This window comes from Abramis brama (genome assembly GCF_963993115.1).
Source record: "Abramis brama genome assembly, chromosome: 22".
In the NCBI taxonomy this organism is placed as follows: Eukaryota; Metazoa; Chordata; class Actinopteri; order Cypriniformes; family Leuciscidae; genus Abramis; species Abramis brama.
Genome location: NC_139984.1, coordinates 30697004 through 30713043, shown reverse-complemented (window position 1 = coordinate 30713043; position 16040 = coordinate 30697004). Strand labels below are relative to the sequence as shown.

Sequence of the window (16040 nt, the reverse complement as noted above, 5' to 3'; positions counted from 1 at the left end):
TTGGTAACATTCATTGCAGGAGTGATAAATGCGACAATGGAAATCAAGTCAAAAACAGAGAGAATCCAGGTAATAGTAAAGTCTGCTGCACATCATCTTGATATTAGTGGAATAACATGGGAGGAGCGGGTGAGAAACTATTTGAATGCACAAGCAAGTCAATATAATACTTAGAGTATATAAGTAAGTATTAGACATGATATAGGAAGAATGAATTGGAGGGGGATGTATAACATTTATTAAAGAAGGCCTATCAGAGAAATAGAAAACAGAAGCGATAGCAGCATGGATTAAAGGAGTAGAACTGGTAATAGTTAATTATTATAACCCTTATAAAATGGTAAAATGAGACAAATTAAAATCTAAATCACATTAGAGAGAATTCAGTAACAAGCATTAATATTTTTTTGTGGAGATTATCCTTCTTCTCAGCATTATAGGTGGAGATGCGAGAGACGCCAATCCATTTAAAGAGACAGTTCACCTAAAAATTTAAATTCTGTCAAGTTTGGTTCAAATCTGTATAAATTTCTTTGTTCTACTGAACACAAAATAAGTTATTTTGAAAAATGTTGGTTGATTGAAATGTCAATCACTCTATCATCATGACATGGATTATAGTCAGGAAAAGAAGACCCAAAAGCGGGAATATGTAGCAAATCAAACTTGCGACTCCTGGCCTAATGGTGTCCCGGAAGGTGTTGTGCCAAATTCCGACCCCCTGCCAAATTATTAGGCCTACCCCCTAGTTGAAATCAGTACCTGATTGCCTAATCCTAACCCCGCCCCTAATCCTAACCCCTCCCCCACAACTAATCCTAAACCTACCAATGCTAGGGGGGTAATAATTTGGCCGGGGTCGAAATTCGGCTCAACACCTGTTTTAGCCTAAATAATTTGTAACTAAAACTATAAATGCATTTTAAGTTAAGTGAAATAAAGCTGAACATAAAATGGGCCTATAATATTAGGTAACGAAAATTAGAAATGTTGCCTTGCAATAGACTGAAATAAGTTGAAGTTGAAGCTCTAGAATAATTAACTGGGAAGAAATAAAAACTTAAACTATACTTAAACTGAAAAATAGCTAAATTCTATATAAATAGATTTTATATATCCCAAATTAAACCGGGTGGAAATCGTTACTCAAACCCTGCGGTCGGATATCAGTCATAAACATTTTTACTGTATATGGTCATAACTCATATCTTCATATCTTCATAACTCATATCTTCATTCAAAAACAAATGACACTAAACCGCGAGTGTGTTAATAAATGAATAATATGTTGTTTAAAGAATAATAATACCCTCAGAGGAACAAACAGAAGTCCTCATCATCTTCCAGAGAGCAGACACACAGCAGATGGACAAACACTCGAGATTGAAGAGCCTGGTCATAGCTTTTCTTTATGACTCAAAACAGACTGATATCAGGCATAGCAGCATTAGTGCAGTGACTTATGACTAAGGTATAAATCATGTACTTATATGGTTGATAGTGGAGAGCAGCAGAAGAACACAGACAGGATGATTGTTTAAAAGCATTTTAACTCTTTGCTAAACCAATTAGCTCATCCAGGGCAGTTGTCAGTAACGTTAACAGCAGCGAACTAATGTGAATGTAAATGCTGGCAGCCACATATAATGATCACACAGACATTGAGGAGTATACAGATACGGTCACTTCTTACATCAGTAAGTGCATTGATGATGTGACACACACAAAAACCATCATCACTCGGGCTAATAAGAAGCCGTGGCTGACAGGGGATATCCATCGACTGTTGGGGGCTAGAAACAAAGCCTTCAGGGCTGGAGATGAAACTGGCCTGAGAACAGCGAGAGCCGACTTGTCCCGTGGCATCAGGAAAGCAAAACATAATTGCACAAACAAGATAACCCATCATTTCAAAGATAGCAGAGATACACAGAGCCTGTGGCGGATTACGGACTACAAACTCGCTCCACAGACCTGCGATAATAACATCTCTCTGCTAAATAACTTTAAGAGGTACTTTGCAAGGTTTGAAGCACAAAACAACACACGGCCACAGAAGATCCCACCTTCTCCTGACGACCAGGTTTTGTGTCTGTCTGCCGCTAGCGTGAAGAGAACACTCTCCACTATTAACACTCGCAAGGCAGCAGGTCCAGATAACATTGGGTCGTGTGCTGAAGGATTGTGCAGAGGAGTTGAAGGATGTCTTTAACACTTCTCTGAGACAGGATGTTGTTCCATCATGCTTCAAGACCACCACCATCATACCTGTGCCAAAGAAACCCTTTCCATCTTGCTTTGATGACTATCGCCCTGTGGCATTGACTTCTATCATTATGAAGTGTTTTCCACCAACCCTGGACCCTTTCCAGTTTGCATATAGAGCCAAACGCTCCACAGAGGATGCAATCTGCTCCGCTCTCCTTACTCACCTGGACTCAAAAGATTCATATGTGAGAATGCTGTTCATAGATTTTAGTTCAGCATTCAATACCATAATTCCACAACAACTCATTCACAAATTAGACCCGTTGGGGCTCAACAACTCGCTATGTAACTGGCTGTTGGACTTCCTCAGTGAGAGGCCACAAGTAGTACGAGTTGGCAACAACACCTCGAGCAGAATCATGCCGAGCACAGGGGTGTGTGCTCAGTCCCCTGCTCTTTACCTTGCTGACTCATGACTGCACACCAACAGCACAAATCACATGGTAAAGTTTGCGGACGATACAACACTGGTGGGACTCATCACTAAGGATGATGAGACCCAGTACAGGAAGGAGGTTAGTATTTTGACCACGTGGTGCAGAGACAACAACCCGCTGCTGAATGTCAGCAAGACCAAGGAAGTTGTGGTCGATTTCCGGAGAGGCCACACTCAGCACCCACCACTGACCATCAACAGGGCTGCTGTAGAGAGAGTGAGTAGCAGCAAATTCTTGGTGGTACACATCAGTGAAGACCTCTCTTGGAATACTAAACACTGTATCACTGGTGAAGAAGTCCCAGCAGCGCCTCTACTTTCTCCGCAAGCTTAAAGGAGTGAGAACTTTTAGGGAACCCTACCCATAACTTTTCCCTAAAATCAGAGGGAAATGATAGGTGAATAACACTGATGTTGAAGCACCTCACCCTGGGTCTAAGCCTAAACTTGACATAAACTGTAAACTTGTCCCTCGAATCGGATTGGTTGATTGGAAAGTTGTTCCAGGATCAACAAAGATGTTGATCCAGGAACATGTGGTACTTGGAAAAATCACGTTCACCGGCACCATTGAGAGTATCATAACCAGTTGTATTGCTGTGTGGGGTGGAAGCTGCACTAACTACAACAGGAACTCACTGCAGCGCAGAGTAAACACAGCTGAAAGGATCATTGGTGCCTCCCTTCCCTCCTTGCAGGACATGTACAATCTCCGCCTTACCCGCAAAGCATGATTGTGGGCGATATCAGCCATCCTGCGCACAGTTTTTTCAGCCTCCTGCCCTCTGGGAGAAGATATCGGAGCCTCCGTGCTCGTTCCACCAGACTCATGAACAGTTTTATTCACCAGGCTGTCAGGCGGCTGAACTCTCTCCCTTCTCTTCCACCCCCCGCCCCCATAATCTCTATTTACTGTATCTACACCATTATATTATAGGTTATTCTATATATTTGTATCTCATATATACTTTTTAAAACCTGGGTTGCTGCTAATTCTTGTATATAGGAATATTGTACTATCGTTCTAGAATATAGGAAGTCTTTCTCTCTGCTGTATTGGTTTTTAAGTATTTTGTTTTTCTTTGTGTGTATTGTATTTTATTTATTTATGTTTATATTTTACCGTGGGTTGATTAGTGAGAAAAGATGAGTCGATTTCTTTGTATGTCTGGTATATGTGAAGAAATTGACAATAAAGTTGACCTTGACCTTGACCTTGAAATACTGAGGAAGAGTGAGATAGAGGACAACATTGTTTAAGTGGCGGCTGGTGAAAAATATCTTGTGTCTGTGCCATATTCAGCCAGTTTCAATAGTCTGGTAATCATGGGAGCAGTGCTTTAGCGTTGTGGCTCTTGCTCTTTTTCTCTCATTCAAAAACATCTGAATATTAGCCTACTCTTCAGCACATTCAGTATAATCTACCCTGTTATGGATATGTTATTTGTTTGAATCTCTCTTTGTTAGTCTATCTATCTTTGAACATGACATACTTTTAGGGCGTAGTATAAGTAGGCGAATTGGGACGCAGCACAGATTTGATTTTTGAATTTCTATCATATTTTTCAAATATACTGGTGCATTTAATATTTCAAACACACAAATACTGACAATTTGTATACATGATTTATGTATGAATTTACTTATATATTTATTGTGTGTGGCTCATAAACTGGTCTGGGGTCTATTGGCCAGCGCTGGTTAAAGGCCTATGTTTCACAATGTCTTTTAAGAAATATTAATGTAAACATTAAATAAAAGCTAATGCTATTACGGTTATATAGAAAATAAAAACATTTGTCATGAATTATAGTAAATTTATAAAACTTTATTATGGCTCAGTATTTTTTTTACGTGGTCTTGGTTTTTAGAAATATATACTCCACAAAAACAGTTGCAAACACACACAGAACTGACAGAATTGCTCACTTCATCTCTAACCACAAGATCTGGTATCCGGTTGAAGATCTGCTTTAGCAAGTGACATGAACTCTTCATTGTGGTAAATGGGGACAAGAACACTTCCACTCTATTATCCGGAGAACCAGAATATGTATATATTTTGTTGTTGTTGCAAATTTAGTTTTTCATTACATTGTTTGGAGAAAAAACTAATTGAATAGACATTTTTGAAAAAAAAATATTTTATTCCTGTTATGCTCTGTGTTCTGTAGAGGACACCAGGACCCATTTATTAAGAAAATGAAAAGACACAAATAGGCATAAATTATATATATATATATTTTTTTTTCATTCACCAATCAGTTTTTATATTAAGTTTTTTTTTCTCACCCCCAAACTTTGTATAAAGATGATTCCAAAATATGAAAGTTATAACAGAATGAATTGATATCCCATTTTACTTTATGCAATATGGGTAAAAAAGCCATAAATGTGTAACATTTGGGCAACATAACATTTAATAATGGGAAAATGTAATGATTGGGAATATTTTCATGAGAATATTAATAAATAATTTCACTTGTTTGAAATGCCTGATAAACATAATTTAAGTCCTGATGTCTTTACAGTGGTCATGTATGAATTATGAAATCAATGCCCTGTTTCGTAACAGAAAGTCATATTCTGATTAGAAACCACATAAGAGATGTTGTTTTATGATAAACCATTTGCAAATGAGTCAGATTTAATAATAATAAACTTTATTTTATATAGCCCCTTTAAATGTTGATTCTCAAGGCATTTCACACAGAAAAGGATATAATGTATAAAGGTAAAAAGTAAATACATAAATTACAAGAGAAATAAAAACATCAAAAGCCTAAACTAAACATACAAAATATACAATATACTACAAAATCACATTTAAGCAAGTAAAAAAAAAGCGTGTTTTAAGCAAGGATTTAAAAGCACAAGATTCAGCATGTCTAATCTCATATGGAGTTTTGGAGCAAGAAAAAGCTCGATCACCCATTAAATGATTACAAAATATTTTCATATTTCCATAAGAGTGCTACATTTGATAATTGAGTCAAGACTGAGGGAGTTTTCAAAACCTCACAACATTTGGTATCTCTGGAAAGCTCTGAATCTGCTCTTTAGGTCATCCAGACTGTTAAAGCTGTGAGATCAATGTTCTCAGAGAAATTCACTCAAATATAACATCCTCTTCATATAACACACTTCAATATAACACACTTCAAGATAACACACTTCAATATAACACACTTCAATATAACACACTTCAACTCTGTAACCACAAGCCAGTTTTTCTGAAAGAAAGTGCTGTAACAGCGATGCCTGTGTAAAGATCTGTGTGCTTCATCTGTGTGAGAATCTCTCATCATAACCAAATTCAGACCAATTATTTTCCCTTTATAAAGACTGCAAGTATACGCGTATCCTAACATAAATCATAATGTGTGGATCTGATTGAAGATCTGCTGTAGAAGCTTCTGTTCATCTCTGATACATCAAACCCACAACCATTGGTATGAGACTAGGGTGGCCTTACGGTATAAGAGTAACTCACATGCATGAAACACCTGAGGAAGGTGAAAGAGTAGGCTACTACTCTCACGCAAGACCGGCGCTTCCAGTGTGTGCAAGGCCAGAGAAGATCATGAAGAGCGCCTTTATTAAAGGTGATAAAGGACGGCCCCATGGTGTGTCCCATGCAGGGAAGGTCTCAAAAAAATAGGCCAATATGAATTAAAAAAAGTGCACTGAAAAAAAGTCATGACTTATTTGTTTTACACTGTAGCGCCATCTATAGGCGAAACACCAGAATACAAAACGGACTGTAAAAAAGGAATGATTGACCACTTTCTCTGTTGGAGAAAAGTTGAGAGTGAAGAAAAATTATCAGGGTGGAAAATAATAAACCTGTTATAATCATAATAAAGCCATTATTTTAACATCATTAGCTCACATGAACTAACACAGCAATATTTATTTGTTATTGCATTTATTAATACATGTCATAGGCTAGTTAATAGACATACAAATGTTCATTTCTGAACGGGCAGGTGCTCATGAGCTGAGAAGTTAAATTGTTAGAGAGAATTCAGTCACAAGCATTAATAATTTGTTGTGGAGATTATCCTTCTACTCCAGCATTACAGGTGGAGATGCGAGAGATGCCAATCCATTTAAAGTAATAGTTCATCAAAAAATGAAAATTCTGTCATCAAGTTGTTCCAAACCTGTATACATTTCTTTGTTCTGTTGGACACAAAAGAAGATATTTTGAAAAATGTTGGTAACCAGACAGTTGTAGGGCACCATTGACTTCCATTGTGTGGGAAAAAGCTATGGAATAAGAAACTATGAAAAGGAATGAAACATGCTTTTTGTAGTCATTCTTTTAATAAGTGATCACAGAAAATATTTAATACAAAAGAAACATGTGAATATCTAGTTCATATTCCTGCTGCTCATCATCGCTCACACACACTCTTCCTCGTGTGTGAATGAGCATGGCCGCACTGAACTCTGGGCCGGTTCTGCTCGGGTCTCCTCTACAGAGAGAGGGACATCCAGAGACTGATCCATTTCTACAGAAGATGAGCATCAACTTAAACACACTCTATTATTTCAGTGCAGATCTTCATTCAGAAACAAATGACACTAAACTCATGTTTTGACCGCGAGTGTGTTAATAAATGAATAATATGTTGTTTAAAGAATAATCATACCCTCAGAGGAACAAACAGAAGTCCTCATCATCTTCCAGAGAGCAGACACACAGCAGGACACTGATGGACAAACACTCCACACTGAAGAGCCTGGAGAGGGACAGATACACCATTACTACAGTTATAGGGCCATTTGAGGGCCAAGACATACCATGTCTGATACTGTCACTTTAAGACTGAAAGTAATTCAGTAATGAAAGTAATAATAATAATAAAGTAATAATAATAAAGTAGTATTACTACTAATAAAGTAGTAATAATGTAGGCTATATTAATTAATGCATTAGCTAACAACGAGCAATATTAACATGTTGTTACTGCAGCATTTATTCATCTTTGTTAAGGTTATTTAATAAAAAATACAATTGTTAATTTCTGAATTAGGCTTATTTTAAACGCCAAGGTATGTTATCAGTTGAATATATGGAAAATAGCGTTTTTTTTGTTTTTTGTTTTTTTGTAATAATTAAAAAGTATGCGAGTAGCGTTGGTTCTTCGAAACTAATTCAAAATTTACAAAATTCCACCAAACAATAGCAAATCTCCTTTCACTCAGCTCTGATTATTATAAACAACAACATGACAATAATAACACCTTATGGTTTCCCCCCATCAACTTTCTTGTTGCTGTTTTTTAAACAGCAGGCTTTATGATTAATAATGGCATGAGCAAATAATAGCCTATAAAACAATAGGGTTGTTTAACAGTTCACATTTAAAGTTGTAATAGGCTATTTCAATTGTTGAACAAAATAGTTCAAAGTTTTGCAGAAAAACATTAAACATCGCTCTATATTTATGTTTTTATTTTTTGCAATAATGTATTGAAAGTTTTAATAAATAGGCTACATTATAAAAATGATGTGATTACTTACTTGTATTGGAGTTCGACACATGCTCAAAATTCTGAGTCTTCTGAGTTTCTGTCTCAGACTGGAGTCAATCCAGAAGCACTGTCTTATAAAACACACAGGGAAAGGAGGTTATTGACACTCACACACAGGGAAAGGAGGAGGGTTATTTTCACTCACACACACACACACACACACACACACTTGGAAAGAAGGAGGGGTTATTTTCACTCTCACAGAGAGAGGAGTGGTTAAACCTGGATTCACTCTCACACACAGAGAGGGAGGGGGCAGCGGCGCTGGAATGCAGAAACTTGCAGTTTTACGCCCCTGTTGTTCCTGATGCGTCCAGTAGGGGAAGCCTGTCGTACAGCGACACCACGAATTTAGTCATCTAGTTATTGTTGTTTTGTACGGAATCGTATTGCATTCACTTGAGGAAAAAAAATCTATACTCTGTTTTTCTGAATTAATGAGTTAATTATCTCAAAATTATGAGATAATTTTTTCTTGAAATAAAAGATTTTGCTCTGTTTTTCTGAATTAACGAGTTAATTATCTCAGAATTCTGAGATAATTTTTCATAAAAAAAAATGTTGCTCTGTTTTTCTGAATTAATGACTTAATTATCTCATAATTCTGAGATAATTAACTCAATAATTCAGAAAAACAGAGCAAAAACTTTTATTCATGAAAGATTATCTCGTAATTCTGAGATAATTAACTCGTTAATTCAGAAAAACCGAACAAAATATTTTTTTTTTATGAAAATGATCTCATAATTCTGAGATAATTAAGTCATTAATTCAGAAAAACAGAGAAAAAACTTTTTTTATGAAAAATTATCTCGTAATTCTGAGATAATTAACTCGTTAATTCAGAAAAACAGTAGATTTTTTTCCTCAAGTGAATGCAATACGCTTCCGTACTAATCAACCTACCGTCAAGAACTTTTTGTCTCTCGAAATAAATTATCCCATCCACTGATATATAAATGAATTGAAATCTACCTACCCTAGCTCTATCTAGCTAATCGTTTATAAATAATAAATGCTGCATCATTGCTGTACTATGGAAGCGTATTGCATTCACTTGAGGAAAAAAAAATCTACTCTGTTTTTCTGAATTAACGAGTTAATTATCTCAGAATTACGAGATAATTTTTCATGAATAAAAAGTTTTTGCTCTGTTTTTCTGAATTAACGAGTTAATTATCTCAGAATTATGAGAAAAAAATTTTTTGAAATAAAAATTTGATAAACGGCTGTCTTTTTCATTCGTGTAAAGAATGCTACAATTTAGCGGGTAGAAGTTTGATACGGTTAGACTTGGTGTGAGAGCACTTTGTGGACTACAACTCTTCGCTGGTTTCGACGCGAATCTGAAGAAAGAACAGCCCATTTGGTTTGAATGGTGACATTTGGGTACAAAACACACAGGCATCTCGATCTGTCTCCATAGATTATCGCAGCATTAGCACCGTGATTTGACAAGTGGAGGGAAAATGTGTTATGGGGTGACGTCACATAGGCGACATGTAGTCTTTCTCGTTATGTCTTTTCCACAACTGCTAGCCAAAGAATCATACAATATATTGTCAAACTCGTAACATGAAAAACTATATAAAAAATTCACAGACAACATACAGTCCCACTGCGCAATATGATGTCGGAGTGACGTCTTTTTCATGTAATTTTTGGACGTCCAAATTCGGTCCACTGAAGGGTTTGTTTTGTGACGCCAGGCGACGTATTTTTTCGACGTCTTCCGCACGTCTAATGTTGACGTCTGTCCACAAAAGTTTGTTTGTGGAAAGAAGGAAGGAGACGGGGTCGGCTTGCGGATCGTGTGTTTTATTAGATAAGTCTTTTCCAAACAATAATCGCGCTCAGTGCGCTCTCTCACACACTCTTCAATAACTTTCTCCTCAAACAAAACAGCGGCTTCTTTAGGCTTCTCCTCGTGAGAACACACACGCGCACGCACACACACACAGCTTTTATCCAAAGTGACTTACATTGCATTACACATTTACATTCCTATCAGTTCTTGCTTTCCCTGGGAATCGAACCCGTGATCTTGACACACTGCAAGCACCAACACTCTACTGTTTGAGCTACAGCATCACACCTTTGTATGATAGAGTTTTTGGAAAATGATCTTAAATAATTATGAATAATCTGTATTCATATGTATTAATCATGTTGATAATAACAATGTTGATATTTGTAAATAAATAAAAAAATATTCATGTAAATTTCCTGTCCAAATGACGTCCAAAAAAATTACCCAGTTCAAAGGTCCAATGTTGAACGTCAAAATGACGTCCAAGTTGGGTCATGGTTGGACGTCCAAATAGTGGACCTAGTTTGGACGTCGAATAGATGTCCAGAATTGGTCATGGACCGACGGACCCAATATAGACATGATCTGCACGTCTATCCGACGTCCAATGTTTAGTGGGGTATGTTTACATTGATCATGGCACAATTCAAACGGGACCAGAACATAATTATTTTCTCTCATTCACTTGCTTTGACGATTTTTCAACCTAGAGGTCCACTTGGGGTTTTTTACGGATGGGCGGGACTTACCAGCTCTATGGTGAGTTACCAGACCTAACATCTTGATGTAGATTTAGCTAGATTTTTAGTTTGCTTTAGCTAATTAAGGAAATGTTAATCTCTCTCTCTCTCTCTCTCTCTCTAAACTTATAAACACCAATCTCTTTTTTACAACATACAAAATAACTTACAGTAGCTAATCAGGGAGCCAAAGTCTCAAAAATGGGTTGAACCTGACATGGTCTGCCATACTTTTTATTTGTGTTTTTTTCTGTTAACTTTGACCCTAAGAACCAATAATGGAGGGTCTGCTCTGCCAGAAATATCGCGACATTTTTTTTTTTTTTAGTGTATTTAAAAAAAAAAAAATCCATTTTAGTGTATGCACCCTTTATTTTTTATCAGAAAAATGTGAAAAATTATTTTTTTCCTCAAATCCTCAGTGGGTTGGCTGTCAATAAATGCATTCCACACAGAACACATGTGCTGACAGATATTTTTCATTGGATGTTGTCAGCACATGTGTTCTGTGCATCTGGAATGCATTTATTGACAGCACCCAACCCACTGAGGATCTGAGGAAAATTTTCATTTTTCAAAAATTTCTATCAAAAAATGGATTTTCAACAAAAAAAATTCACTCGTAAAAAAGTGATTTTCTTCAAAAAAGTGAGGGGTTTTTTTCACTATAAAAAATGAAAGATTTTCACACACACAAAAAAAAATTCTGCAATGTTTCAGGCAGAGCAGACCCTCCAATTATTGTTTTTTAGGGTCAAAGTTAACAGAATACACAAATAAAAAGTATGGAAGACCATGTCAGGTTCAACCCATTTTATTGAGCTTTTGAGACTTTGGCCCCCCATAGATATCATATAAAGGCTAGATGTCTTAAGGCGGAGTCACTTCCGGCATCACCGGCGGCCATCTTATCAGGGAAGCTGTGAATTAAGGTGAGTGATCAGCACGCACACAAATCCTCTTATCTCGCTGAAATCTTGACAGATTTACAAACGGTTTTGGTTTCTTACAAACGTTATTAACGTGGCTATAATTCTTTCATATGGAAGTCCATTGTTATAATTATTAATATGTAGCCTATGCAAGGCTGGATTAGTACCCCCAGGGGCCCCTGGGCACCCCCCCCCCCCCACACACACACAGGTGGCCCACCAGGTGTGGGATTTAACATGCCAATCACTATTGATCAAAAGCTGAATGACTAGTTCACAAGACAATGATAAAAAAGTACATTTTTCTGAAAAGTAGGGCTGCCCGATTTGGGGAAAATGTCATATTGTGATTATTGAGGTCAATATTGTGATATGTGATTGCGATATAGTAAACAAATGCTTTCATGAGTTAACTTGCTTATTTCTCAAGTAAAATGCACACACAGATTAGTGATAATGCTGAAATTTGTAGCCTATTTCTCAACTCAAACTAGAAACAACAACTGAATGCACAGTGTTTTCAAATTAAAATAATATTTTTTAAAAATTAAATATTGTTATTTGTCTCAATAATACAAGCGTTAAAAATAAATGTCATATTTACTTGTGCCTGTCTAGGTAGACCTAGGACATATACCGAAATTGAATAAAGTTATCAAACTGCACTGCATAAATTATAAATTAAATATAGACTAATCCTTATTATAGCAAAAAAAAAAAAAAAAAAAAAAACTTTAGTCAACAGCAGTGAGTAATTTTCTCTGTTCTTTTTGTTCTTTGATTAACTGTACTGACAGAAAGCTTTATTTGCTGCTGTCTCTTTAAGACGAGCCGCAGCTGACAGGGACGCTGATCTCACACGCGCCTCATTCTCTTAACTCTTCACATTCATCTTAAGACAGCTAGCTCTTATGTTATGAAGATACTCGACAGAACGGACATTTTGGCATAATTGTGTGTGTTATTGTAAGTTCAAGCTCGAAAGATAACTGTATTCTGGCGTGCTGTCTGTGCGCACGATACTGGCGCGCGCGCGCGTTTTTCTGTATGTATGTATGTGTGTGTGTGTGTGTGTGTCACAGTCACACTTTTGTCTTGTCGCTAGTTGTTTAATGGCATTTGCATGAATAAGAGATCATATAATGTAATATACACTTTTTTATTCTGATTGGATAATTATCAAGATCGAGGCCAAGCCTGTGTATACTATTTTTATGTAGCAGCGCACAAAAAAAAAAAAAAAAAAAAAAAACTCCGACCACGGAGGGCCCCTGTCTGCTCAAGGGCCCCTGGGCACGTGCCCAGATTGCCCGTATGGTAGATCCGGCCCTGAGCCTATGCCGTGTCATAACTACATCTCTGACGTTTATAACAAACCAAACCGTTTGAAAATCGTTAGAAAATTGAGCAATTTATGGTTATTTAAAAGTTGTACTTGCACTATATAAATTAATACATGCTATATCCAAGTCTAAATAAAAAACATCTGTTTATACACACACACACACACATATAGACAGACATTTGAACTGTAATAAAAATTGATTTATACATTTGGAACAAACTGCATGTCAAGCATTTTTGCCTGTTCTTTCCGCCATGTTGTTCTTGTGGTTTCCTCTATGGTTTGCAGTCCTGCATGAGGAGGATCCAGTTGCTCAGAGAAAGCAGTGTGAATGTAAGCTACTACTGACACAGGGAAGAAAATTATCATGGTGGCTCAAGACAGCAGAAGCAATCTAAATATAACTAAACATTGGGTGCTATACCATAATTCACAAAGACAAACACTGGGAAGTTTAATGTTTATAAAAGTTTATAAAAAAAAATAAAAAAAAAGGCTTAAAATCCACAGCGCTATAGCGGTCAGTGCAGGGAGTCTTCAGGATCCACTGAATCCCCTTTGTGCTTCTTGTGTTGAAAGAAGAAGACAAAAACTGGAAAATGATATTATATACAGTAGAATATAATACAATTTTGGTATTAAGTATGATTCCTTCCCCCATCCCATCCACGTATGTTTTTTTTTTTTTTTTTTTACTGCTTGCCTTTTTAAACTTGTTTTTAGCAGTTTTTTTTTATCTCATTTATGAACTTCCCTTTAACATTAATCCAAAAAATCAGCTCAGCTGAAACATGGTATACAGATAGTCAACATAATCTCAATGCCTAAACTCCACCCAAACAATTTAGCTTAATTTGTAGCAATATGCTCTTTCCTATGAATTTTATTCTTTATTTCACATTAATTTATAAGGAATAAAAAGGATATTCTCATATCACACGCCTCAATGTTATATTTAACCCGTTTTAGAACCTTTTTCTCTATTTACACAACGATGGATAAAACTGTTAATAGAACGGGTTTAATCATTAATAGGCTGTTTGTGGTTTGATAAATTACTTTATCCAATAACATATCTAAACCACAATCTATAATCTGATAACATCCCCAAAATTTACTAATTTAGAGAGCAATAATAAACTAAGTAATCTTTAATACACAAGTTAATTAGATTCAGATGTAGTGATAATATATAAATTTGTTCTTTAAACGTCTTATCTTACCTTTTAAATGTGCGTCATAAACGGCCTGGGCTGCGCTCCCCCAAAAGCATCGTAAAGCCTATTTGATCGTAGAATAATTGCCATCAATAGTCTCTACGGTTAACTAGCTCTCGATGCTTTTGGGAAAAACAGCCCTTTTCTGTTGCAACTCTAAACAATTCGAAACAGCGAAATAGTCTCCGGGAAAGTGGTAAAAAGGCTGATCGCTCCGGCCGGTAAAAATCTTTGTACTATCATTGTTTATTCTGAGGTGAGGTGTCTAGGCAATAGGCATGTCATGATATATATGTGTGCTCGGAGGCTCCACCTTCATTGAAGTGGAAATTTCCTCTGGCTCATTTTTCTGTTCAGTCTGTCGAGTAGGGATGGGAGAAACTAAGCTTCGAATCAATTGAACCGCTCGCAAAATGATTCATTGTTTCGATTCATTTTCGGCAAGCGCCCCTGCTGTTCAGAACAGTGTAATGCAACAAACACTCAGGCCAAAAATGCATAAATACACCTTTTACAAACATATAGCAAATGTTTTATTGTAAGTAAAATCGATCAAATGCAATTAAACTAACAATCTAATAAGATGGAATATCAAGTGTCTATATAAATGTGTTCTAAGCGGTTTGATTAACAGGGTTGGGAAATATGAAGGTATTTTTGGTGCAAAACAACTGAACGCCTGTGACAGTGAAATCTGTAGTTGTAGTGAATAGCCACACATGTGTATCAGTAAATTTGAAGTCACAGAGAGAAATGTTTTAAGAGTTGCAAACTTGTAGACTTTTTTTCTCTTCCACAAACACAACACAGCAGTTACACCTTCTCAAATTCTTCATTGCAGGGACAAATCCTATTCTACAAATCACAAATTAAGAAACTCGTACGCTCACATTTTTGCTACAGTTGCTGCAGTGAATATGGTGCAAAACGCATTCACACACCCGCATCAAAAAATGTGAAGTCACGGAGAAGTTTTGCTCATCCGCAAATCAGTAGCCTATGTGATTTCGTCCGATGAGAGTTGCACACTTGTAGAATATTTTCTCACAAATGTCTTGTATATGTTTCTAGCACAAACACAAGTACATAACTACAACTGCTTGAATCTGCTGCGACGAGTCTCAAACACTGTTTTTCGCTTACAAGTGACAAGTTTCGCGCGCTCTCCCTTTTGCACCATAATCAATGCAAAAGTGAGTTGTGCATCTGTAGGGGCAGTGGGCGGAGCCAACATGAATATTAATGAGTTTCCCGGGCATGCGCGCGGATCTGATCATTTTAGTTCACGCTCCTCGTTTCTCAGCAGGTTTAATGGATTATTTCAAAAAAGGTAAATATAGTTTTAGCGCGAACTTAAACTACAATTGTGTATCGTTTCGTAGGGTTTATAATGTTTTTATTAATTTGCACGTTTTGTGCATTCATCAATGACTGAATGATTGCAGGCATTTACTTCGTGTAGGCTATAAAGCACAGCAAACTTCAACTCGTCGTATAAATTGCACCTTGCGAAGCTTTAAAACTGTGTCTTTTACGAATTGTTATCATTTGTTGATTGCAATAAATTAAATAAACCCTCTATATCTGTGGGCTAACACTTATTTTTATTATATAGGCTATATATCCTGGTGTGATTGTTCTTAAATTCTTGTTCATTTAAATAAGCCAAATCATTTAAGACCACACACAAGTATGAATGTGTTGCTTTAATACATGAGTAAAATTTGGATTAAACAAAAGTTGTATAT

General features: G+C 36.5%; 1 protein-coding gene and 1 long non-coding RNA gene across 3 annotated transcripts in view; one reads left to right on the top strand and one right to left on the bottom strand.

The window, feature by feature from the left end:
- The window catches only part of LOC311072984 (uncharacterized protein), a 1552487-nt gene that overhangs the window by 890629 nt on the left and 645818 nt on the right, over positions 1 to 16040 (top strand). The window lies entirely within an intron of this gene.
- Positions 5896 to 15731, bottom strand: LOC311073561. Of its 2 annotated transcripts, none has more exons than XR_014604169.1 (4): positions 13283 to 15731; positions 8238 to 8319; positions 7363 to 7452; positions 5896 to 7221 (listed from the first exon to the last, which is right to left on the bottom strand). It is a non-coding gene; the product is annotated as an uncharacterized lncRNA (long non-coding RNA). The 2 variants fall into 2 exon arrangements; XR_014604170.1 differs by having other exon boundaries at positions 8238 to 8315.